We start from the raw sequence: 25083 nt of genomic DNA on the forward strand, positions 1-25083 counted from the left end.
CTATCTATCTTCCTTTATATCTATTCTGTGCAGCTCTCACCCCTATCTATTCACCATGTCACATAATTCCTCTACACAAATACACTCCACACCACACACGTCCACCCCACACAATTCCACAACTAACAATTTCAGTTCAACCCACATACTTCAACTCCAAACCACATACATCCATGCCAAACGAAAACACATAGATGAAAGACGTCATTTACAAGGCCAATAACTCTAACCCTCGCAAATACAAGACCAATTGCATTGTGTTAGAAATGGGGTTTTTGGTTGGCAGTCAGGTTACCCTCTGTCCAAGCAAGAACCCTCACTCTAGTCAGGGTAAGTCACACACAATCCAAAATCAGCCTGTGCCAACCCTCTGGTAGCTTGGCACGAGCAGTCAGGCTTAACTTAGAAGGCCATGTGTAAAGCATTTGTGCAATAAATCATACAATACCATAATATAGCACCACAAAAATACACCACACAGTGTTTAGAAAAATATAGAATATTTATCTGGGTACATGCAGGCCAAAACGATCAAAGATGCAATATGAATTTGTAAAGATATCACTGAAAAGTGATATAAAGTGTCTTAAGTCTTTAAAAAGCAAACAAAGTCTCTTTCAAGCACAAAGTACCTGGTTTCTGGTGGAAAATCTCCGCAAAGGGCCGCAGAAGAAGAGATACGTGGAAAAATAGTGTGTGCGTCGATTTCTCCCAAGCACACACGGACTTGCGTTGTTATTTTTCATGCAGGGAAATCGTGCGTTGTTTTCCGGCGCGCGGACAGTCTCTTTCTATGGGTCGCTGGGATTACCAGATGTCCCCGGTCTGTGCGTGGATTCTCCTGCTTGTTTTCCGGCTGCGCGTCGTTCTGCGGGGCTGTGCGTCGAAGTTTCGCTGTCACGGCAGGCGTCGCGTCGATTTCTCCTTTGGAAGTCTGGCGGCGTTGTCCTTGCAAGGCCGTGCGTCGAAGTTCTGGTCGTCCTGAAGGCGTCGCGTTGATCAGCGTCGGTGTGCAGCATTTTTCTCGCTGCAGAACAAGCTGTGTGTCGAAATTTTTTACGCACAAAGCGTCCAAGTGAAAAAGAGAAGTCTTTTTGGTCCTGAGACTTCAGGGAACAGGAGGCAAGCTCTATCCAAGCCCTTGGAGAGCACTTTCACAGCCAGACAAGAGTTCAGCAAGGCAGCAGGCCAACAGCAAGGCAGCAGTCCTTTGTAGAAAAGCAGACAGGCGAGTCCTTTGAGCAGCCAGGCAGTTCTTCTTGGCAGGATGTAGTTCCTGGTTCAGGTTTCTTCTCCAGCAAGTGTCTGATGAGGTAGGGCAGAGGCCCTGTTTTATTCTAAATTGTGCCTTTGAAGTCAGGGCGATTTCAAAGAGTGTCTAAGAAATGCACCAAGCCCCGTTTCAGTTCAATCCTGTATGCCAGAGTCCCAGTAGGGGGTGTGGCAGTCCTTTGTGTGAGGGCAAGCCCTCCACCCTCCCAGCCCAGGAAGACCCATTCAAAATGCAGATGTATGCAAGTGAGGCTGAGTACCCTGTGCTTGGGGTGTGTCTGAGTGAATGCACAAGGAGCTGTCAACTAAACCTAGCCAGACGTGGATTGAAGGGCACAGAAAGATTTAAGTGCAAAGAAATGCTCACTTTCTAAAAGTGGCATTTCTAGAATAGTCATATTAAATCCGACTTCACCAGTCAGCAGGATTTTATATTACCATTCTGGCCATACTAAATATGACCTTCCTGCTCCTTTCAGATCAGCAGCTGCCACTTCAACAGTGTATGGGGGCAGCCCCAATGTTAGCCTATGAAGGGAGCAGGCCTCACAGTAGTGTAAAAACAAATTTAGGAGTTTTACACTACCAGGACATATAACTACACAAGTACATGTCCTGCCTTTTACCCACACAACACCCGACTCTAGGGGTCACCTAGGGCACACATTAGGGGTGACTTATATGTAGAAAAAGGGGAGTTCTAGGCTTGGCAAGTACTGCCAAGTCGAAGTGACAGTAAAACTGCACACCCAGGCCTTGCAATGGCAGGCCTGAGACAAGGTTAAGGGGCTACTGAAGTGGGTGGCACAACCAGTGCTACAGGCCCACTAGTAGCATTTAATCTACAGGCCCTAGACACATATAGTACACTCTACTAGAGACTTATAAGTAAATTAAATAGCCAATCATGGATAAACCAATCAATAGTACAATTTACACAGAGAATATGCACTTTAGCACTGGTTAGCAGTGGTAAAGTGCCCAGAGGTCAAAAGCCAACAACAACCGGTCAGAAAAAATAGAAGGAAGGAGGCAAAAAGTTTGGGGATGACCCTGTCAAAAAGCCAGGTCCAACACATTGCAAATGCTTGTTACATGTGTTTGCTTATCTATTTTTGATTGATTAAACTGGTTAGGAACACTAGTCTTATCAGTGGCCTAACGCAAAATGCCCCCCTCCAACCTCTGCAGAATGTGATGAGATCCCCGAATTCGTCACATATATCCATTGTACTGCAGCTAAATGAAGTCCCTACAAAAGAGTATGGGGCCTATGAAGGGGTGAGGGCCCCCCTGCACCGGAGGGCTACAAAGAGCATGCATTACACCCTTGCTAATTATGTTAGGCTATCTGTTTTCGAGCAGTCCACTTGCTTTTGGAGGCCTCATGGAGCTAGGTGTGAGATAATCAAGACTTAGCAGATGATCAAAGTAAACTAATGATTTGATGGTGTGCTAAAAACAAGGTTTTTGTGTTTTTTCACAACCTCCAGTTCGCAGTGAATAGAAAACAAGCAGCATTGGAAAGTTCCAGTCACTAATTAACCAATCCTTTTTTTATTTTTTATCACACTTTTCCCTTTAAGGAAACAGAGAACTGATGTGTAATAATGTATGGATGTTGTATTAATAGAAACGGTCATTGGAGTAAGACCAGATTAATTCTAACCAGCACATTTAGAGCAGCACATAATGTAGTGTTAGACCTTCCTGATGTCTCACATTTGGCAGATCTACTTTCACGATCAGACTGAGTGTTGGAGAGCCCTGCAGTGGAAGTGGAAGTGAAAGTCTAGTGTTAGAAGGGTTTTGGTTCCAGGGTGTATCACTGTGAGAGAGGGGCTTATATTCCATCCTACTCATCTTAATGATGATGAACACAGCAGCCATCAGATCTCATTCAAGGTAGGCAGCAGTTAATCCGGGGTAGAAAATTCTCTCTGGGGCATCAGTGTTTAGTTTACCAGGCTAGTGAGTCATCACTGAGAGTTCCATCAATAAAAATATCGTTCAAAATAGGATTGCTACTGTATCTATTGATTCGAAATTTCAGCAAGCAAATCATCATGACAAACTCCGGTGCTCTGCATTTGAAAGGCGTTTTGATTAGTTCCTTGGAAAACCAGAGCTCAACCTTTTTTCATTGCAATTTTCGGGGTGGTGATACGGGGAGAGGATGTGGCGTAATGGCCATAGCTCCCAACTTTGGGGCTAGAGAACGAGGTTCGAGTCTTGGCACTGGCACAACATCCTGTGATTCTGGGCAAATTGCTTCATTTCTCCTGCCTGCCAAAAATTACTGTGTCCTTGTGTAACATAATTGGTGCTCATGCAATACCTTTGGGTTGAGTTTGTGCTATATATACCTGCAAAAAAAAGGCCATTTAATTGTAATTCTCCTTTTTTACTTTTTAAAGCCACTGGATAATCTACATCTTTATGTTTGGAGAGTGCAAACAAAAGAGAGAAACCAGCACTGATTGTGCCACCCACATGAGTAGCCCTGTAAACATTTCTCAGACCTCACACTGCAGTGTCTTTGTATGCAGTTTAAAATTGCCAGTTCGACCTGCCAAGTGTGTGTTGAATCCATTTTAGTTCTTAGCAGGACTCAGGAGTTTAGCTTAGCCTTGGGCTTGCAGGCCTGTGCACGTCACATAGTGACTTTTAACTTACTTAGCGTGCTCTGTTTTATTTCATTTTTTTTATTATTTCTTCTAACATGGCTGCTATTGTTTATAGTTATAGAGATGTTTTGATTTACATTATCAGTGACACTCTGAGAAAGTTGTCATTCTCAATGATGTGCGTAAGTATCGATATTATGGCCCTCATTGCAACCCTGGGGTCGGTATTAAAGTGGCGGTAATACCGTAAACAGTCCAGTGGGAAAAAAATGGGATTACGACCATGGCGGAGACCGCCAACATAGCCACTTTAACACTCTGACCGCCAGGGTGGTACAAACAAACACCGCGGCGGGAACCGCCAACAGACAGGAAGAAGACAATGTACTGCCCACTGTATTTCAAGACGCCTATCCGACAGCTTTTCCGGGGCGGAACCAACGCAAACAAAAGCACGGCGGAAACAGTACACAGAAGGGAAACCAATCACCTCTCGACACCCAACGAGGAACCAGGACGCCATGGAGCCCGAACTTCAGGTGTTACCTATGTTGGTTTACCTCCTCTTCTATCAGGAGTATGAACGGTGGCGGCAGCACCCACGGTGAGTACTGCACCTACAACACAGGGGAGGGGAGCGGAGGGGAGGGGAAAGAGAGTGACACGCACATGCAACACCCCCACCCCCACCCTCACCCACAACAACATACACGCAAATACATGCAGCAACATTACATATACACCCCCACACCCCATGGAAGAACGCAAGGACAAAAGCAAATGATTGTAACGATTGTAATCATGAAAAATCCAATATTCAAAAGTAAAATTTCAGTATATACAAATATGTACACCAACTACACAAGTCCGGATAGTGTACCAATCATTGTCCGTGGACCACTGGGCCCAAAATGCATGGCCAAAGCCCTAACTAGATACCTGACTGGAAACTGAGAGAACACTGCTGGGGCATCAGATCGAAAATACACAGGCACCTCAGGGGGAGAGGGGGCACCTCAGCCTGATGAACGCACAACGCCACTGCTGCATGAGGGGGCTCCATGCCCACTGCTGTATCCTGGGGCGTGCAAAGCCACAGTCTCTCAAGTCTCTGCAGTGGGTGGTTTGCCCACTGCTGTATCCTGGGGAGTGCAAAGCCACAGTCTCTCAAGTCTCTCCAGTGGGTGGGTTGCCCACTGCTTTATCCCGGGGAGTGCAAAGCCACAGTCTCTCTAGTCTCTGCAGTGGGTGGTTTGCCCACTGCTGTATACTGGGGAGTGCAAAGCCACAGTCTCTCAAGTCTCGCCAGTGGGTGGGTTGCCCACTGCTTTATCCTGGGGAGTGCAAAGCCACAGTCTCTCAAGTGGATAACAGTCTCCACTGGTTCTGGAGGGGGCCTGGTGCACAGAGTGCTTCATCCTGCCAAGGACTGAGGTAGTGGATGTGATTTTCCACTGGTTTTGGATGGGGCATGGTGCCCAGAATGCTTCATCCTGCCAAGGACTGAGGTAGTGGATATGATACTCCACTGGTGATGGAGGGGGCATGGTGCCCAGAGTGCTTCATCCTGTCAAGGACTGAGGTAGTGGATGTGATACTCCACTGGTTCTGGAGGGGGCATGGTGCCCAGAGTGCTTCATCCTGCCAAGGACCTAGGTAGTGGATGTGAAACTCCACTGGTTCTGGAGGGGGCATGGTGCCCAGAGTGCTTCATCCTGCCAAGGACTGAGGTAGTGGATGTGATACTCCACTGGTTCTGGATGGGGCATGGTGCCCAGGGTGCTCCACGTGCAGTGAGGCCGGTACAATTCCCTCACTTGGGTGTGCGTGCCATGAGATTGGGGAGGTTCAGGTAGCATTATACGCCAGGGAGGCAGTGACATACCCCACACTGCTGCGGCTTCACCTTCCACCTGCAGGTGCAAACAGTGATGGAAGTCCTGGCTCATGGAAGCTGCCCAGGAACTCTCCTCCAGTCTCGGACGACTGACCACTGGGGATGGTAGCCATGGCAGCGGTGGTGCCACTGTCCTAGGACGCCACGGGGACGGTGGCAGTGCTTGCGGCAGTGTCTGTGCTGGCGGTGCTTGCGGCGATGTCCTTGGCGGTGGTGCTGACGGCGGTGCATGGGTCAGCACCTGCTGAGGGACAAAGCAGGATGTCTCCTGCAGCCTCGGACGGCTGCCCACTGGGGATGGTACCCATGTCAGCGGTGGTGCTACTGTCCGAGGACGCCGCGGGCCGGTTGTGGTGCTTGCGGCGGTGTCTGTGGCGGCGGGGCTTGCGGCAGTGTCTGTGGCGGAGGTGCTGGCGGTGGTGCATGGGTCAGCACCTGCTGAGGTACAAAGCAGGATGTCTCCTGCAGGCTCAGATGGATGCCCACTGGGGAAGAGGCTGGGGACTGTCACTGAGGCTGTAGATGTGCTGGGGCGGTGCAGATGGCGGTTGTGGTGGCGGGGCAGCTAGCGGTGTTCGCCGCCGTACAGGTTGGCGTGGTCATGGATAGAAGGTGTGACACTGGTCCCTCAGTCCATGCCACCATACCCTCTCCTGACCTGCTCTTCTGCTTTTGGCCCTTCCCCACCTTTGATGGTGCTGCAGTTGTCTTGCCACTATCCCCTTTTGTTTTGGCTGAGCACTTGGTGGCTGGTAGTTTCGGCTTCTCCCTCCGGGATGTGGGCACCTTTTTCACCTTGGCAGGTGGCGGAATGTCCTTGCCCTCGCTACGTGGCACACTGGCAGCCCTGATGGGTGGCGCACTCGATGACCCCGCAGTTGCTGGCACCGCTGTTCCTGAGGATGAGGTGGCTGAGGTGCTGGGCTGGGACCTGGAAAGCTTGGCCCTTGGGGAAGGACGGGGGGAGGTGTAGGGAAGAGGTCAATGTTAGCCAGGAAGAGTTTTTTAGACACACTGGGACGGGAAAATGGAGGGGGGTTGGGCGTGGAGGAAGAGGTGATGGTTGTAGGAGGTGTACTTCTGCTGAATTTGGGTGAAGGTGCATGGGCCGGAGGCTGTTGTGAGATGGATGGCTGGTGGGTGTGTGTGTGCCTGAGTTTGTGTACTTTGGGTGGAAGGCTCACAGACACACTGGGAGAGGACACAGGGGATGTGTGATTGGTAGTGGGGTGGTGAGTGCACATGAGCGGTGTGTGGTGATGGCGTGCTGGTGATGGAGGTGATGGCTGAGGATGTAGTGCCTGCAGGTGTGAGTGGAGACGAGACAGGGATGGAGGAGGGAGGCGTGGAGGAGGGGGACACAGTGGATGAAGTGAATGTTGGTATGTGTGCATGGGTATGGTGCTTGTGTGAGTGCCTGTGGGATGTGTGGTGCTTATGTTTGCCTGAGCCACTTTTGTCTGTTGATGTGTGTGCATGCTGGTCTGATGGTGTGCTTGGGATAGGCTGAGGTACAGGGGATTGGGTCTGGGTGGAAGAAGTTGGAGGGTGGAGGCTGGACACAGGGACAATGGCTGCTATCAGTGCTGAGGCCAGAGCCTGAAATGCTCTCTGTCGGGCTGCCTGTCCAGAATGAATGCCCTCCAGGTATGCATTCATTTGTTGCAAATGCCTCTTAACACCCTGGATGGCATTCACAATGGTGGATTTCCCAACAGTGAGTGATCTCAGGAGGTCAATAGCCTCCTCACTCAGGGCAGCAGGGCTGACTGGGGCAGGGCCTGAGGTGCCTGGGGTGAAGGAGATGCCCACCCTCCTGGGTAAGCGGACACGGGAAACATGCTGAGGGGCTGTTTGGAGGGTGGTGCTGGTAGGGGGGGTGGCAGCTGTACCTGTTGATGCGGTGGGCACAGAGGTGCCCACCACCGCAAGGGAGCTCCCATCAGAGGAGGAGTCGCTGTCACTGCTGTCCGCTCCTGTCCCCGCCGTAGAGTTCCCCTCGCCCTCTGTCCCACTGGTGGCTTCAGACTCCGTTGCTTCACCCTCCAGGGCCAAGTGGGTTGCAGGTCCCTCCTGCTCCGGTGCCAATGCTCCTCCGCCTGATGATGCTATTGCACACAAGAACAGGGAGACCACAAAAAGGGGGGGAGACAGAAGACAGACATGTTTAGTGCATGCAACACCACTACCGTTGGCGGACACAACAGACATGGAGCAGTCCTCTGCACTACGCCATGCACTGACAGTTCCTAGAAATTTCAGCTGACCATGGGGTACCAGGCCTAAGCCCAATTTCTGCACACCTGGAAGTCACAGGAGCCTGACTAGGTGTAGATGGCTCTTACCACTGGTGAGGTTGGGGTGCCACATAGCCTGCCTCACAAGGGACCTTGCCTACCAAGTTCGCCCTGGCCTAGGGGAACCCACTGCCCACCTCCCCCACCCAGACACCTCGTAATGCGCACAGAGTTAGCTGAATTAGAGTGTACTCACCCCCATGTGGCTGCTGTGATGCCCAAAAGCGCCCATCCAACTCCGGATAGGCCACCGCCAGGATCCGGAACATCAGGGGGGTAATGGTGCGACGGGCATCCCTTCCACGTTGGGAGGCCATCCCCAGCTGGGCCTCCGCCGTCCTCTCCTGTTGAAGGTCAGGTATCAAGTGAGGGAACAGACAGAAAATGGTGGTCACATCCACGGCGATGCGTACCGTCACCACCGGCGTACATCATCATTGGCTCCTGGACCCATAGGGCCCAATGTAAACCAATGCAGAATTGCGCCACGGTCTTTGACCACCCACCGCGACGGTGTACAACGCCAGCGCAGTTACCTCATATCCCCTTGTCCCACCTTACAGGTCAGGCAGCCGCCATTTCATGAGGCCAGATGGGATGGATGTTAACTGCGTCACACCTATCTAGGCAAGGAATACAGACAGATACCAGCACATTGCGGATTAGTAACATTTCTGAAAATAACACATTGTGATACCTCAGAATTGGCTGACTCTCTGCTCGCTGTTCTCCTCCATAGGGCATATCTGCTGGGGTAGGTGATGAGATTGCGGCATTCTCCGGTGTACAGACCCCTGGTGGACCTGTCGACAATGGAAGAGAGACACATCCAGACTTGATCGTGCAACAATCCAGGACATTTGCAGGTGACTCTGGTTACCCCAACCTGTCATGGCTACTGACCCCAGTGAGGAACCCCATGACAAGGGCAGAGGAACGCTACAATGAGGCACATGGGCGAACTAGGAGGATGATCGAACGCACCTTCGGCATCCTGAAGGCCAGATTCCGGTGCCTCCATCTGACAGGTGGTACCCTATACTACTCTCCGAAGAAGGTGTGCCAGATAATCGTGGCCTGCTGTAAGCTGCACAACCTGGCTTTGTGATGGCAGGTGCCTTTTCTGCAGGAGGATGGGCCAGATGTTGGTCTTGTGGCAGCTGAGGAGCCTGTGGACAGTGAAGAAGAGGAGGCAGAAGAAGAGGATATTGACAACCAAAACAACATCATCATGCAATACTTCCAGTGAGACACAGGTAAGAAGATGTAACTGTTTCCCACATCTCATACACCTGTTGGAGCCAGCATAAGTCTGTAATTTTCACTCTGTGTATGGACACTGACTTGTCAATTTGACTTTCCATTTCACAGATCTGGGTCCCCTGCTCTGTTTACTCCTGGCCTACAGCTGTGTTACATTGGTTTGTGTACAAGTAAATTTACACTGCTATATTCCATGGTTATTGCAATTACACATTTGTGAAAACACAGACAGACTCCAGATTGTTTTGTGATTGAAGTATGTTTATTTCTGTGCAAAGAAGTGGAGGGGGTTGTAAAATGGGCTAGGGTGATGGTGGAGGTATGTCCATGGCAGAGTCCAGTCCATTTGTTTCACAGGTGCATTGTCCAAAGGGGCATAGGAAGTGGAGCAATGGCAGTTTAAGTATGGACAGGGTGACATAGTGGGACAGAAGGGTGACATTCAGGGGGGTCTCATTTCCTGGCAGGGGTCTTAGCAATGTTCTCTTTCTTGTTCCTAGATCTCTGGGACCGTTTGTGGGGTGGTTCTCCTTCTGCAGGGGGTCAGGTGCTGGTGGCCTGTTGTTCCTGTGGCAGGGCCTCCTGTCCACTAGCGCCGGCAGAGGTGGCTAGTGTCAGGGGCCCTTTGGTGTGCCACTGCCTCCCTCATGGTGTTGGCCATGTCTGCCAGCACCCCTGCAATGGTGAACAGGGTGGTATGGATGTCCCTCAGGTCCTCCCTGATCCCTGGGTACTGTCTCTCTTGCAGCCGCTGGGTCTCTGTGGCTCTGATTTAGTGTCTGCTCCTGTCTTGTCTCTCTCTCTCTCACTTGCCAAAATGTTTGGGTGATAAAGGGTTCTGGGTAATGTGGGTGTGTGTTTTATATTGGTATGTGTGTGTGTGATTGTGGTGTGTGTATGTGTGTCAGGTGTGTTTGTTTTGAATTGTCCACTGTGGTGTTGTTTTGTATGTGTATGTATATTTTGAGCACGGCGGTGTGTACCGCCAATGGTTTACCGCGGTTGAATGACCGCCGCAGTGATTCGTGGGTCAAGATGCTGTGGGCATATTTCTGTTGGCGTAACGCTGTGGGTTTTGGTACCGCCAGTTTATCACTGACCTTTGGTCTGGCAGACTTGTGTGGGTGTCTGTATAGTGGCGGATTTCTCTGTGTGGGTCATAATACACGTCGCAGTATACTACCGTGGTCACTGTATGTTGGCGGCAGTCAGCATGGCAGTAGGTGGCACTTACCGCCAGAGTTGTAATGAGGGCTTATGTTCTCTAGGCTAGGAATTGATTATCTCATGTTTATTGTAAGATAGTGGGGGGTTTTATATTCACAACTTTCATCTTTGCAATTCTGCTTCTTTTACTGTTCATTATTCTAATCATTGCAGCTCATGCATTTTATCATAGATTACAGTCTTTTAAAAAAATATATTGAAATCGGTCCTGAATCTCCTTCATTGCCTGTGTGTGACTGAGACTTGTTGCTAATGAGAGAAAAGGGTAACATCTGTTTCGCTGTGACTTCCCTGAGAGGTCTTATCTAGAGTCCATGCGTAAGGCTGACAGAAATAACTTTGCTTCCTGAGTTTTGGTGAGGTACTGCTTGTGAGCCGGGAGGGTTGGGCTGACAGTTGTGACTTATTGTAGGAGTGGCTTTGTCACATATAAACAAAAGTCTTCCCTAAACTAGCAGTCTCATCTAGGAGCGAGTGTCCAGCTACAATATGGCACCACCAACAATGGTGTTTTGGTACTAACTTACAGATATCCTGAGTATCTCTGACTCATACACAGCAGGTACCCTAAGTACCATTGCACAGAGACATCCATGGTCTTAGGGAAAATCCTCGTAACCTGAATAGGGAGCACTTAACTAGGCTGTAGGTTGTTCAAGCTTGAACTCTTAAAAGGACCTCTCATTTAGTGTTCCTTCCCTGTACCCATTATTCAGTATGGCTAATGCCACAGACATTTCAGAAAATGTCAGACCCTCATTAAAACAACACCTAGAAGCCCATGGCTTAACAAAATAGTGCTGGTATGTCACATTTATAATGGAAGCTTATAATGCTTACCAAACAGAAACATTTTATTCCTGGGTCACCTTTCTTGAGGAAGATGACAGAACAAATATATTTCACACATATAAAGTAGCAAACGTACCGCAGTGGTTCCAAGCTTACCAGTATTTAGAAATACCCCTTTTCTATCAAGAACATTAAAATTGGTTCACTGGCGCCCTACCAAATGTAATACAACCTGTGAGATTAGGTCCTTTATGTAATGACAGACAAACATGGAACTTGTTTGCTACATACACACCACATCCTGTCATACAGGCAATGCAAATAGCTGATGTACAAACACTTTATAATCAGCTAGTACAACTTTACAGATGATTGGTACAATTCGCTATGCAGACTTGAATACCGACCCAGAATGAGCTGCACCAACTGGTCACCAATTGGCCGTTATTACGATTAACCGACAAACAGTACATTCTATCATGGGCAAAGCGCCCATGAAGCGTGAGAAGATTCCTATCTGGATAGCACAAAAAATGAACCAGCTGGAAGCAGTGTTTCCCCATACGGGACTCCAAGATAAACATAGAATTCTTACAATGTGCTTGTCATTCGATATGGTTCCCTCAGTGGACAAGTGCACCACATGGGGTACAGTCTTCACTGCAATTTGTTCTACCTCGCATGGTAATCCGACACTAGCCAACTTACTGTAATAGTTAAAATGAGCAAGGGGCTACTCCAGCCCTAGATTTACGGATTAAACTGATTTGTAACTTTAACACAGTCTCCTTAATAATACTCAGTAGCATTAAAGGGGAAGCAGTAGCGTTGGCCATACGCCAGCGGTTCTGCTGGGGGATTCCACAGTTAGAACAGGAGCATCAACTACCAAAATTATTTTCCGCACCTATACTAGTGTAGACAGGATAGTTTGGGAGTGAATCCAAAAAAGCCTGAAACTCAGAGTACTACTGTTAGAAATGGGGTCCTTGGTTGGCAGTCAGGTTACCCCCTGTCCAAGCAAGGACCTTCACTCTGGTCAGGATAAGTCACACACAATTCAAATTATCCTGTGCCCATCCTCTGGTAGCTTGGCACTGAGCAGTCAGGCTTAACTTAGAAGGCAATGTGTAAAGTATTTGTGCAATAAATCACTCAATAACACAGTAGAACAGCACAGAAATACACCACACAGTGTTTAGAAAAATATATAATATTTATCTGATAAGATGCAGGTCAAAACGATTAAGATGCAATAAGTATATATTAAAATATCACTGTAAAAATGATACAAAGTGTCTTTGGTCTCTTAAAAGCTACAAATGTCTCTTGCAAGCACAAAGTACATGCTTTGCTTTCAAAATCTCCGCAAGGAACCGTAGAGGAGGAGAGGCATGGAAAACAGGGAGGTGTGCATCGATTTCTCGGGCCGCACACAGTGATGTGTCGTTTGTTTTCCACACAGGGAAGACTTTGTGTCGATTTCCGGTGCTCGGACTTGGGACCTCTTTGGGTTGCGGGGTTTTCAGACGCCCCGGGGATGATGCGTTGAAATCCGGCTATTGCAGAACGAAGTCACAGTGGCTGTGTCTATTCGGGGGGTGTTGTGTGGAAAATTCTACCGCATGGCAGGCGCTACGTCGATTCCTCTCAGGAAGTTGGGCTGCGTCATTCCGGCTCAGCTGTGCGTTGATCCAGTGGGCCGAGCGTCGAATTTCCAGTCATTACGCTGCCACTGCGTCGATCTTCTCCTTGCGAAGTCAAACTGAGTCATTCCGGTTCTGCGTGCAGTGATGTTCTCACCACAATGCAGGCTGTGAGTCTTTTCTGGCAGGCTGTGCGTCGATTTTCACCACACAGGGATTTAGTCTTGCAGGAATGAAGTCTTTTTGGTCCTGAGACTTCAGGGAACAGGAGGCAAACACTATCCAATCCTTTGGAGAGCATTTCTCAGCACAGCCAGAGAGCAGCAAGGCAGCAGGGCAACAGCAAGGCAGCAGCCCTTCTCAGAAAGCAGTCAGGTGAGTCCTTTGGGCATCCAGCAGTTCTTCTTGGCAGAGGTCCCAGTAAGGGCTGTGGCGGTCCTTTTGTGAGGGCAGCCTACTGTCCTTCGACATGTAAGTGTCAGGCCCTCCACCCTTCCAGCCTAGGAAGACCCATTCAATATGCAGATGTATGCAAGAGTGACTGAGCATCCTGTGTTTGGGGTTTGTCTGAGTGGATGCACAAGGGAGCTAACAACTAAACCTAGCCAGACGTGGATTGTAAGGCACAGACAGTGCAGAGAAATGCTTACTTTCTAAAAGTGGTATTTCTAAAATAGTAGTATTAAATCCAACTTCACCAGTCAGCAGGACTTTATATTACCATTCTGGCCATACTAAATATGACCTTGTTACTCCTTTCAGATCAGAAGCTACTACTTAAACAGTATATGAGGGTAGCCCCAAGGTTAGCCTATGAAAGGAGCAGGCCTCACAGCAGTGCAAAGCAAATTTAGGAGTTTTACACTAGCAGGACATGTAAACTACACAGGTACATGTCCTGCCTTTTGTCTACACAGCACCCTTTCCTATGGATTCCTAGGTAGGGCCTACCTTAGGGGTGACTTACATGTAAAAAAGGAGATTTTTAGGCTTGGCAAGTACTTTAAAATGCCATGTCAAATTGCCAGTGAAACATGCACGCACAGGCCTTGCAATGGCAGGCCTGAGACATGGTTAAGGGGCTACTTAGGTGGGTGGCACCATCAGTGCTGCAGGCCCACTAATAGCATTTAATCTTCAGGCCCTGGACACATATAGTGCACTTTACTAGGGAATTATAAGTAAATTAAACAAGCCCCTTGGGTATGATTCAATGTCACCGTGTTTTAAGGGAGAGAGCATATGCACCTTAGCAATGGTTAGCAGTGTTAAAGTGCGCAGAGTCGTAAAACCTGCAAAAACTGTGTCCAAAAAGTGGAAGGAGGCAGGCAAAAAGTTAGGGGTGACCACCCTAAGGCTGTCAGGTCTAACAACTACCCTTAATGACAGTACTAAACAAGCAAAAGAGCCTTCTAATAAAACAATGGGGTAAATAAAAACAAACTAAAGAAAGACAAACTCAGAGAGCACAATCTCTGCATACCGAGAACTCTCAAAGGAGATATAGGTGGTCATTACAACCTCGGCGGTCTTTTGTCAAGACCTCCGAGGGACCGCCGTGCGGAAGACCGCCATTAGTGGCGGTTTGCCGCTCGGCATATTATGACCGTTGGCTGCCCTCCGTCGTTTTTCCAACGGAGAGCTGCCAACAGCCATACTTGCGGGCGGCGGGGAAGTGGAGGTTGCTCCACCTCCACCGCCACGCCAACAGAACACCGCCCAGCTAATCACGTCCTGTGATTCTGCGCGGCGGTGTTCTGTTGGCGGTGTGGTGTCGACGGAGCTACCTCCATGGCTCCCGTCCCCTCCCGGCGGATCGACGGAACAGGTAAGTCGATCGTCCTTTAGGGGAGGAGGGCGGGGGTGTTGTGTGTTGTGTGGGTGCATGGGGGTGTGCGTCTGTGTATGTAGAGGGGGGGTGTGAGTGCGTGGATGCTTGCGGGTGTGTTGCGTGTGTTGGGAATGAGTGCGTGTATGTCTGTATGTATATCTGTATATGGGTGTGCGTGTCTGACTGAGTGTGTGGATGTAGACATGTATGTTGGTGTGTGTGCGTGTATGTGTGTTAGTGGTGCCTGCGTGCGTGCCGTGTGTGTGTGAGTTATGTGATGTTGGGGGTTGGGGTGGGGAGGGGGGCCCTGCCACCTTTGGGGGGTGGCAGGGGTGGTGGGGGGTATAGGGGAGGGATTCGGGGTGGGGGAGACCCCTATCAGTGCCAGGGAAGGAATTCCCCATCACTGATAGGGCTTACCGCCATTGATTTCATGGCGGTTCCTACCGCTGAAAATCCACGGCGGTAAGCCGGGTTGAAATACCGGCGGCGGTATTGTGACGGCCGCCGGGCTGGAGACCCAGGTCCCCAGCCTGGCGGGCGGAACGGTGAAGCGGCGGATGACCATGGTGGTAACCGCCATGGTCATAATACTGTCGGCGGTCTTACCACATCTTTAACACCATCCGCCAGGGTTGTAATGACCCCCATAATCTTAGAAATGGAGAAACTTTAAAGGCTCCTGACAGATACACTAATTCACGTCCCTCTTGTTCCTTTCAGGACACACTGAATAGATGGAGTGGGAGAGTGGGCTCATCAGAGCAACATCCTGACTTTGTGAAACAGAACAAATCCTCACAACAAAAGCCACAATTTAAGAAGAGAAAGGTAGCAGCAATTTCAATAAAACATGCCAGCAAACTTGAGAACATTGCTGAGGAACAAGACATGGACAGTGACCCTGTTGGACAGCGTGGGAGAAGTCACGATATGTTGCCAGAGTCTGAAAGATCATCTCGATATGACAGCAACTAACAACGTTCTTGTAGTTGAAACTCAACAGGGTTTATGATTTAAATATCCAAATTGAGATAGACATAAATCTCACTATTAGTGTTATTTTTCAGAAGAACTTAATTGTGATATCCCATTAGCAGAAAGAGACAGGCCACTTGAGTACGTCCACAAGATCCCACATGGGAAAGATGTAATTTTGCCTTCTTTCACAGATCTTGTTCCGGTTGCGGTAAAATAAGCCTACACTGTAGACTGGGCTTTGGCGCAGGCATCTGCGCTATACCGCAACCACGAAGGGTGGGATAAGGATTCCCCCTACCATGTAATACTGATTAGGTCTACACCTCAGGCTCAGCCCCAATACCCTGTTAAACAGGCCAAAGCTCCAGTGAGAGAGAGATTCACTCAGTTCAAGTACCAGGGAGTAATAGAGGACTGTGTCTTTGCAATGAATAACCCGTTATTCCCTGTTGCAAAACCAGACCATTCATATAGAATAGTCTTAGATGATAGGCACTTAAACAATTACACCCACACATACGCAATACAAAATGCACACAGCACCGCAGTAATAAACAACATAGTGCGTAAAAAACGTAAAACAACCTTGGATGTTTCCCCCAAAAAATTCTGCCAAAACTTAGCACATGGAAGTCGGATCTGAGTGCATTTTCGTTTGGCTTGCAAAAACATTTTTGCGGTTTGCCCCAGGGCTATAAGAACAGCCCAGGGTTATCCTCTGCCTGTGTAACATCCATATTGCACAATATTGATCACGAGGCATTGTCTTATGTGGATGACATCTATCTCACAGATGATGACCTCAACATTCATCTTTCCAGGGTTGATTGGATAGTTTTAGGATTCTCAACCCTTGGCTATAAATTTAATTTTAAGAGAACTAAAATTGCCTTTTTCAGTGTACTGTTTCTGGGATACGAGCTATCAGACGCGATCAAGAGCCTGGCCCCACACTTTTTAGAAAAATGCTCCCAACTCTAACCACGGAATACAATAAAGAAACTGCAGTCTTTACTTGGTTTGTTTAACTTTGGTAGAACATTCATTCCAGATTATGCACATTTCAGAAACCCACTCTATGATTTAAATTGCCCAGATTTCTCAAGTAGGCACTGGACAGCGGAACACACTTGCATTCTTAGAGGTTTAAACAAGGCTTGTTAGTAGCAAACCACTTACACACATGACAACAAAACACATTTGTTCATCAGAATAATTGCTGGTGCCATTGGGTACTATTATTTTAACCTTCAATGAGGGTGACACAGGGGGTCATTATGAACTTGGCGGTTCAGACTGCCATGCCGGCAAGCAGCGCTGCCCTCCGGATAATGTACCCTGTGTACCTCAGCCTTTCCCTGTCAGGTACCCCTGCTGGTAGAAGGGGTGCTCTGGGGCCCCCCCGGGGGACCCTGCACTGCCCATGCACTTGGCATGGGCAGTGCAGGGGCCCCCATGCAGTGCCCCGTCGCGTGGGTCACTGCCCGATTTATGGGGCAGTGATCTGCGTGACGGGTGCTGCTGCACCCACCGCACAGCGGCATAACGGCGGCTCCATGTGGAGCCATTGGCAGTGTCCCGGCCCTGCATTCTGCTGGGCTGGTGGGGAGAAACAATGTTTCTACCCGGCGGCCCAGCAGAATGTTCTTTATGCGGCCGGCAGGGTCTCAGGGGGGCTGGTGGGCTATGGAATGACCGCCAGCATGAACATGGCGGTGTTTACCACCGTGTTCATAATGACCCCCTCAGAACCCATAGCATACAAATCACATTTGTACTCAAACGAAGAACAATGTTTTGCACCCACAGCAAACATTCTGACTGCTGTACGGATGGCTGTCATTAAGGAGAGGCCACTTGCCAAAGGGAAACGCGTTATTGTTGTTACCCCGGTGCCAGCCTTAGGGGCTGTCACCAAAGCAAGAGTTCCTAATGCTAAAGCATTACATCCACGTTGGATTCAATGGGCAACCTTCTTGACTGTCACTGATGTTGAGTACATCTTTCACCCAAAACTTCAAACACACACATTTCTCCAATATAAGCAGAAGTACCCCGCACCTACTAACATCTTGCCACTTGACAGATACAATATGTTTACCTGGACCATTGTGGTCCCTTACAACCTGATGGTGCATACAAATACATCTTAGTTGCTGTTGTTCTAGATTCCTGAGGGTATGGCCACAGTGGTCGCCTGACGTTATAACTGTTATAAAAGACTTGATTGTCTTTATCAGTACATATGCAATCTCAGCATTCCACTCGGACCAGGGCTCTGCTTTTGCTTCTAGGGCATTCACGGACACCATAAGGGCAATGGGTGCTGAACTCCGTTACTCTTCCTCGTTTCATCCCAAGGGTAATTCTGTTGTTGAGAGGAAGAATTGTGGCCTAAAGCAGTCCTTAACAGCAAGAGTATTAGATTCCGGCTGCAGTTGGCTTTAGCACCTATATGGAGTCCAGAAAGCACTGAATAATCTGCCAACACGGTCTGTGGGAGGAAGCACTTCTTATGAGGTCCTCTTTGTGATACCTATGTATGTCCCCGAGCTAGATGGACCTGGTATGGTGGTGGTAGACACACCTTTTGACATAAATGAACGCCTCATTGTCTTACAGCACCTCCAACAATTATGTGATGATAATTAATTCACCATTGCTGCCGCCTTAGGAATAAGGGATTTACCAACAACTTCTACAGGAGATCTGATTTGTGAGAAGATTGCTGTGAAGAGGGAATTTGGCCCAACTTACAGAGCACCAGTTCCAGTCCTGGGGATCCAAGGCACTATAACTATTATTCAACCACCACTGACAGGTTCTAAAGGAAACAGCATTGTCTCCATTGACAACATTAAGTGGCATCATGTGGCCAGTCCTGCACAGTAGACCCTGAGGTCCCATGGGTAGTCCCCGGTCCTCTCTTACTATCCAACAGGATATACCTCTTCAAAGAAGAAACATCAACACTTCTGATAACATCAACATGTACAACCATGCTACAAATGCCTCCGTGAGCATGGGGAGGGCAGAGAATGAGCTTCTGCTGATTCCTGTCACCACCTCACTGACAAGAACTGTCCAAGATGTGGCTATTTAGTACTCCAAAGCAACACATTCACAGAATATTGTCTACTACGAACCTCCACAAGAAGTGGATCCATCCACCAGCAATGCACTGGCTCCTGTGTTCACGAAGACTGCTTCTGGTTATTTCATCGACCTTGATGACTTTTCCTCACCTTCATTTGCACCTGCAACTGAAACTGTTTCAAAGACACGTAAGCTGTGCATATGGCTTAAAAATAATTATTTGGTATATCATGGAGTTATCTGTGGATACTATTGACATTGCTTGCCTTTCTATTATGGATTTGTTTTGTGATTGGTTTCTTTCTCCTGATAAATGGTCATTATCTTCCTGAACGCTCTTCTATCAAGTCAGTGATGAAGTTTGAACACCATACCTTTCCTCACATAAGGTCCAAAGAGACGTGTCCCTTATGAACATTTCAGCAGTACCAATTCCTGACAGGACACAGTACCATTTGATATATATGGGCCTACTGAGTTTATCCGAGTTTCTCATGTATTAACAAAAATTAAATACCTTGTGTAATTAAAATTGGTGTTGTTTCTGATGGCTGGGATGTATAAACAGTTAATTCTATGGTTGCTGAATTGTAGGGTTACACTGTATTTGAAAGTGATGATGTGAATATGAACACTGCAACTTTAGCAACACAAAAGGATGATGGACGGAGTGCTGAACAATGCAGACACTCACCCCAGGTCACTGGGGGTGAATGCTTGACATTGTTCAGCATTCCGTCCATCACTTGTTCTTTTTGCATTTGTTGCACCAAGTGGGAAGGGTATGCCCAGACATGGGTCCCGTGCTCCCCATGCCACTGGAATCAAGCTAGCCTGGCTGATGAAGGTTGATACCCTGAAACCGGTCCTAGGATGCTTATTTCCAGCCCAGGGAGGACCTGGCTTGGCAGTTCGGACTCGACTGTTCCCATGGGGAACAGGGTCAAGACTAATTTGCATATAGCTGGGTCCACAATGGAATGGCATGGGTGGCAAACGATGTATTTAGGCCCAGATCTCTGTACTGCAGGTGAATGTTTGACATTGTTCAGCATTCCGTCCATCACTTGTTCTTTTTGCAAGTATATGGAAGACACAAGATTGGCAAATTCAGGGTAGGGAAGCTTTGTTCAGAGCATGCCTTATTCCTGCCTGTTAGACTTTTCATCCTTGGCGTCGTCTCCCTTAACCTTTTGCCTCTGTTCCCCAGGTTGTTGATGTGTGCTGGACTCTGATTTCACTGTTTCTGTTACTCTGGGCACTTTACCAGTGCTAACCAGTGCTAAATTGCAAGTGTTCCTTTACAAAATGTGTATGTAATTGGCTTATCCATGATTGGCATATTTGGTTTACTAGTAAGTCCCTAGTAAAGTGCACTAGAGGTTCCAGGGCCTGTAAATCAAATGCTACTAGTGGGCCTGCAGCACTGGTTGTGCCACCCACAGGAGTAGCTCTGTAATCATGTCTGAGACCAGCCACTGCAATGTCTGTGTGTGCAGTTTTAACTGTAAATTCGACTTGGCAAGTGTACCCACTTGCCAGGCCTAAACCTTCCCTTTTCTCACATGTAAGGCACCCCTGAGGTAGGCCCTAGGTAGCGCCAAGGGCAGGGTGCAGTGTATGGTTAAGGTGGGACATATAGTAATGTGTTTCACATGTCCTGACAGTGAAATATTGCTAAATTCGTTTTTCACTGTTGCAAGGTTGTCCCTCTCACAGGTTAACATGGGGGCTACCTTTAAATCTGATTAAAGTGTGGATTCCCTTTGGGAGCGGATGGACATGTGGAGTTTGGGGTCTCTGAGCTCACACTTAAAAAATGTAGCTTTTAGTAAAGTTGATTTTAAGATTGTGTTCGAAAATGCTACTTTTAGAAAGTGAGCATTTTCTTGCTTACACCTTTTCTGTGACTCTGCCTGTTTGTGGATTCCCTGTCTGGGTTAGTTTGACAGTTGGGCTGGTTACATCAGACACTAGACAACTAAAGGTAGCTGGGGTGTAGCCTGCATATCCTGATGAGCCATCTGTGCTAGGAGGGAGGGGAGGAGTGGTCACTTACACCTGAAAGAGCTGTGCCTGTCCTCACACAAAGCAGTCTCCGACTCCCTGGTGAGTGTCTGGGGCTTGGCCTGGGCAAGGCAGGATTTCACATTCAAAAGAGACTTTACTTTGAAGTAGGCCTACTTGTTGGAAAATGGGTTATTGGTAGGGCAGGTAGGTACCTACACCTAGCAACAAGCCACAAACCTCCACAAAAGTACAGTTAGGTCTCAGTAAATTAATCCCAGCTCTACCCTTGGTAGCTTGGCATCGAGCGTCAAGGCTTAACTTAGGAGACAAAGTGTAAAGCATTCAAATATCACACAACAGTAATTAAATAAAACACAGGAAACAGTTTAAAAATCCAAAACCAATTTATAAAAATAGCTTATATTTTTATCTTTAAAATGACACAAAAACGATTAAAATCGGTTCAGGGGAACCGGAGATATGAATTTTTAAAGTATTATTATTGTCTAGCGCATAGAAACAAAAAGCGCCAATCGGGTCATCTGGTTGCACCAGGACCGGGACAAAGTCAAACTTTCAGGCCGACCGCGATGGAGCCCTGCTCGGCTACAGGTCGCGGGAAGCCTCGGTTAAAAAGTTACCTTCTGACTTAGTCTTTATTTTGAAGTTTTTCTTCACCGGGACGAACCTGCCAGTTGGATCCGACCTCCTGGAGCCCTTGTCCGGATACGCGAAGTCGGTTTCCTCGGTGGTGATTTTTACCTTCGGACTTAGTCGTTTTTTCGAGATGAAAATCCTTCGACCGGGGTAAACCTGAATCTTGATCCGACGTCCGTGGAGCCCTTCTCGGATACGATGGCTGGAAGGTCCCGGTCAACTTTTTACGTTCGGACTTAGTCTCTTTTTTGGATGTTTTTCTTTACCGGGACGAACCACGAAGTCAGGCCGGGTCGCGGTTGAGGCAAGCCGGCTAGAATTTCCGCGGCGGGTCGGTCCCTCTCTGGAGCTTTTTTCCAAAAATTCTCAAATCTTTTCCAAACTTCTGGGGCTTCACCCAGATGTTCTTTTAAGGTTCTTTTGGGGTCCACAGCTCACCCCAAGGGTCCAGAAGTTCTGTGATGGTCCTTGGGGGGGTGCAGACTTCAACTCCCAGAATGCACCTGGCGCAAACTCCTTTTTGGCCACTGGACAGTGGTCAGCTGGTCGCTTTCTTCAGGAGTTGGTGCAGGGGACTCTGGTTTAGCAATTTTTCACCTGTAGCAAACAGGGAGTCCCTCCTTGAACCAGTTGAAGCCAGGCAAAGTCCTTCTTGTGGTGAAGCCCAAGTGTGCAGCTGGTGCAGTCCTTCTGAGTGCAGGTTCCAGGTGCAGGCCAGGGGTCCAGCAGGGCAGTCCTTCTTCTTCTTTAGTTCCTTTCTTGTTGAATTCTGGAGGGGATCTGAGGCGTGGGTGCAGGTCTGCCAGTTTTATCCTTGCTTCTGGGTGAAAAGCAGGGGGGCCCTGGTTCTCCAATCAGGGACAGGGTCGTCCCCCTGTGATGACCACTTCCTGGGAAGTGTGGCAAAAATCCATCCCAGAAGGCAACAGTCTCTAAAAATCCAACATGGATGAATCTGATTTTTGGAGGTTACATCTGGCTGAGCCCACCCACTGGTGTGGCTAAAAATCATAAACACACCCCTCTCCTGCCCTCTCCTAATCTAATCAAGGGGGCACCTAATTGTCTGGGGTTGCAGGATGTGGGGGTGTTGCTGGGTGCTTCAAATGTCCTTCTCTGCCTTTGAAGACCAGTTTGGCCGCCCTCCCCCTTCCTGCCTCACCATCTGCTGAGGGGAGATTTCTCTCCCCCAAGCACATTCCTTTGTGTGAAGTCAGGCCACTTCACACCTCATCAAAGTAGCCTGGCAGAAGCTGCTGCAGGCTGGCCAATCAGAGCACAGGAGCAAAAACAATGCAGAGCTGAAATTGGCAACTTTTTAGGTAAAGTCTAAACTTTTTACCTGCACTAGTTATATTAAATCCAACAACTGGAAGTTGTGGGATTTATTATAACAATCAATTTGATACCAAATTCTTGGTATGTAACATTTAAGGAGACTTTAAAATTTAAAATAAAGTCTGCCCATTCTAGCCTATGAAGGCCATTTACTTCAATGAGGGAAAAACAAATTTGGCTGTTTTTACCTCACCAGGGATTATAAATCTATTTTTATAAAGTCCCTGCTTATAGTTACATGGCACCCAGCCCTAGGGGCACATAGGGCACACCTTAGGGGTGACTTATATGTAAAAATAAGGTAGTTTAAGACTTTGGAAGTACCTTTAATTCCAAAGTCGAATTTGCATATAACTTTAATTTAAAAGCAGCCAGCAAGGCAGGCTTGCTTTTAAAATGACACTGGGCACCTCAGCAATGCACCTAGGTGTGCACCACCTATGCTGTGGTCCCTAAACCTACATGCCCTACCATATACTAGGGACTTATAGGTAGGTTAACTTAGCCAATTATAATTAGCCTAATTTGCATTTCCATTTTACACAGAGCACAGGCCCTGGGACTGGTTAGCAGTACCCAGGGCACCAGCAGAGTCAGGAAAACACCAGCATAAAGTGGAAAATGGGGGCAAAAAGTTAGGGGGCCTCTGCAATCAGCCCCAGTTTCTCACACTACTTCAAAGGAGAAATTGGCTATATGAAGGGCCCCCAAAACCACAGACTTTAGAACCCTTTTGGAAACAAGAGGAACCTCTGCCTGGAGAAGAGCTGAAGAGCTGAGGAAGAAGAACTGCCCAGCCTGTGACTGTGCTTTGTGGAGCTATCCTGCAGTTGTTGCTTCTGCCAGAGTAAGAGGGCAAAGACTGGACTTTGTGTGCCTTCCATCTTGTGAAGAAATCTCCAAGGGCTTGATGTAGAGCTTGCCTCCTGTTATTTGAAGTCTCAGGGACAGCAAAGACTTCTCTCTATCAGCACCTGGAGTCTCTGGAGAGACTCCTGCTCTGACAAGTGGTGCCCTATCCAGTCCCTGGGCCCTATAAAGGAAAGGTGGTGAAAATCCAAAGAAATCAACTTTGGACGACTTCGGACCGCCGCCGCTGCTGAATCCGGTGACGCCGCCATTCCCGACTCTGTGATCTTCGCTGGAACGTGACGACCTTCTCATGCCCGACATCACTGCAGCCCCGCTGAAGTCAGTGACTCCGTGGAAGCTGCCGCACCACGTCGTGACTGACGCCGCTTGAAGTGCACGGATTCAACGTTTCGCCCAGACGCCGCGATCCCCGACTTCGCGCATCGGCTTGTTTTCAGTCTTCACCAAAGGTACTGTACCTGGGGGTCTACGCGACTCGGTGTCCAGCGCCGCTGGTGTCGGATTGTTAGGAATGACTCTGCCACAATGCCGTGTTAACACCTCATCAAAGCATTTCGTGTTTCTAAGCGCTATTTTTATGTTTAACCTTTAAAAATTCATAACTTGACTTGTGCATGTTGGATTTTTGTTGTTTTGGTCTTGTTTTGTTTAGATAAATATTTCCTATTCTTCTAAACTGGTGTTGTGTCATTTTGTAGTGTTTTCATAAAGTTACTGTGTGTGGTGGTACAAATACTTTACACCTAGCACTCTGAATTTAAGCCTACTGCTCTGCCAAGCTACCAAAGGGGGCAAGCTGGGGTTAGCTGAGGGTGATTCTCTTTTACCCTGACTAGAGTGAGGGTCCTTGCTTGAACAGGGGGTAACCTGACTGTCAACCAAAGACCCCATTTCTAACATTGGTGATTAGTGGATGGGATTTGGACTTGTATTTGTACTTGACATACTGTGATTAAGTGTGCTCTACTATTATGAGTACAGACCACTGTGTGGCCACATACTACATTGTCTTGTGATTTTTGCTTTTTCTCTTTGGGACTGTTTTTGTACTACTTCCATTTTTTGCTGATCCCTTGATTGACTTTTCTTGAACTTCATTTGGAAACTTGTTTTTCTGCCTTTGGAACTTTGCACTTAAACCTCTCATCATGTCTCAATCTGGAAATGCATCAGTTGAAGCTGTTTTTGACCTAGAGAAATTAGATAGCTATACAATGGCTCAGTTGAAGCAGCTTTGTAAAAGTTTTGACTGTCCCATTAAGAGCTCATCCAAGAA

This window comes from Pleurodeles waltl, chromosome 1_2 (genome assembly GCF_031143425.1).
Source record: "Pleurodeles waltl isolate 20211129_DDA chromosome 1_2, aPleWal1.hap1.20221129, whole genome shotgun sequence".
NCBI classification, from domain to species: Eukaryota; Metazoa; Chordata; class Amphibia; order Caudata; family Salamandridae; genus Pleurodeles; species Pleurodeles waltl.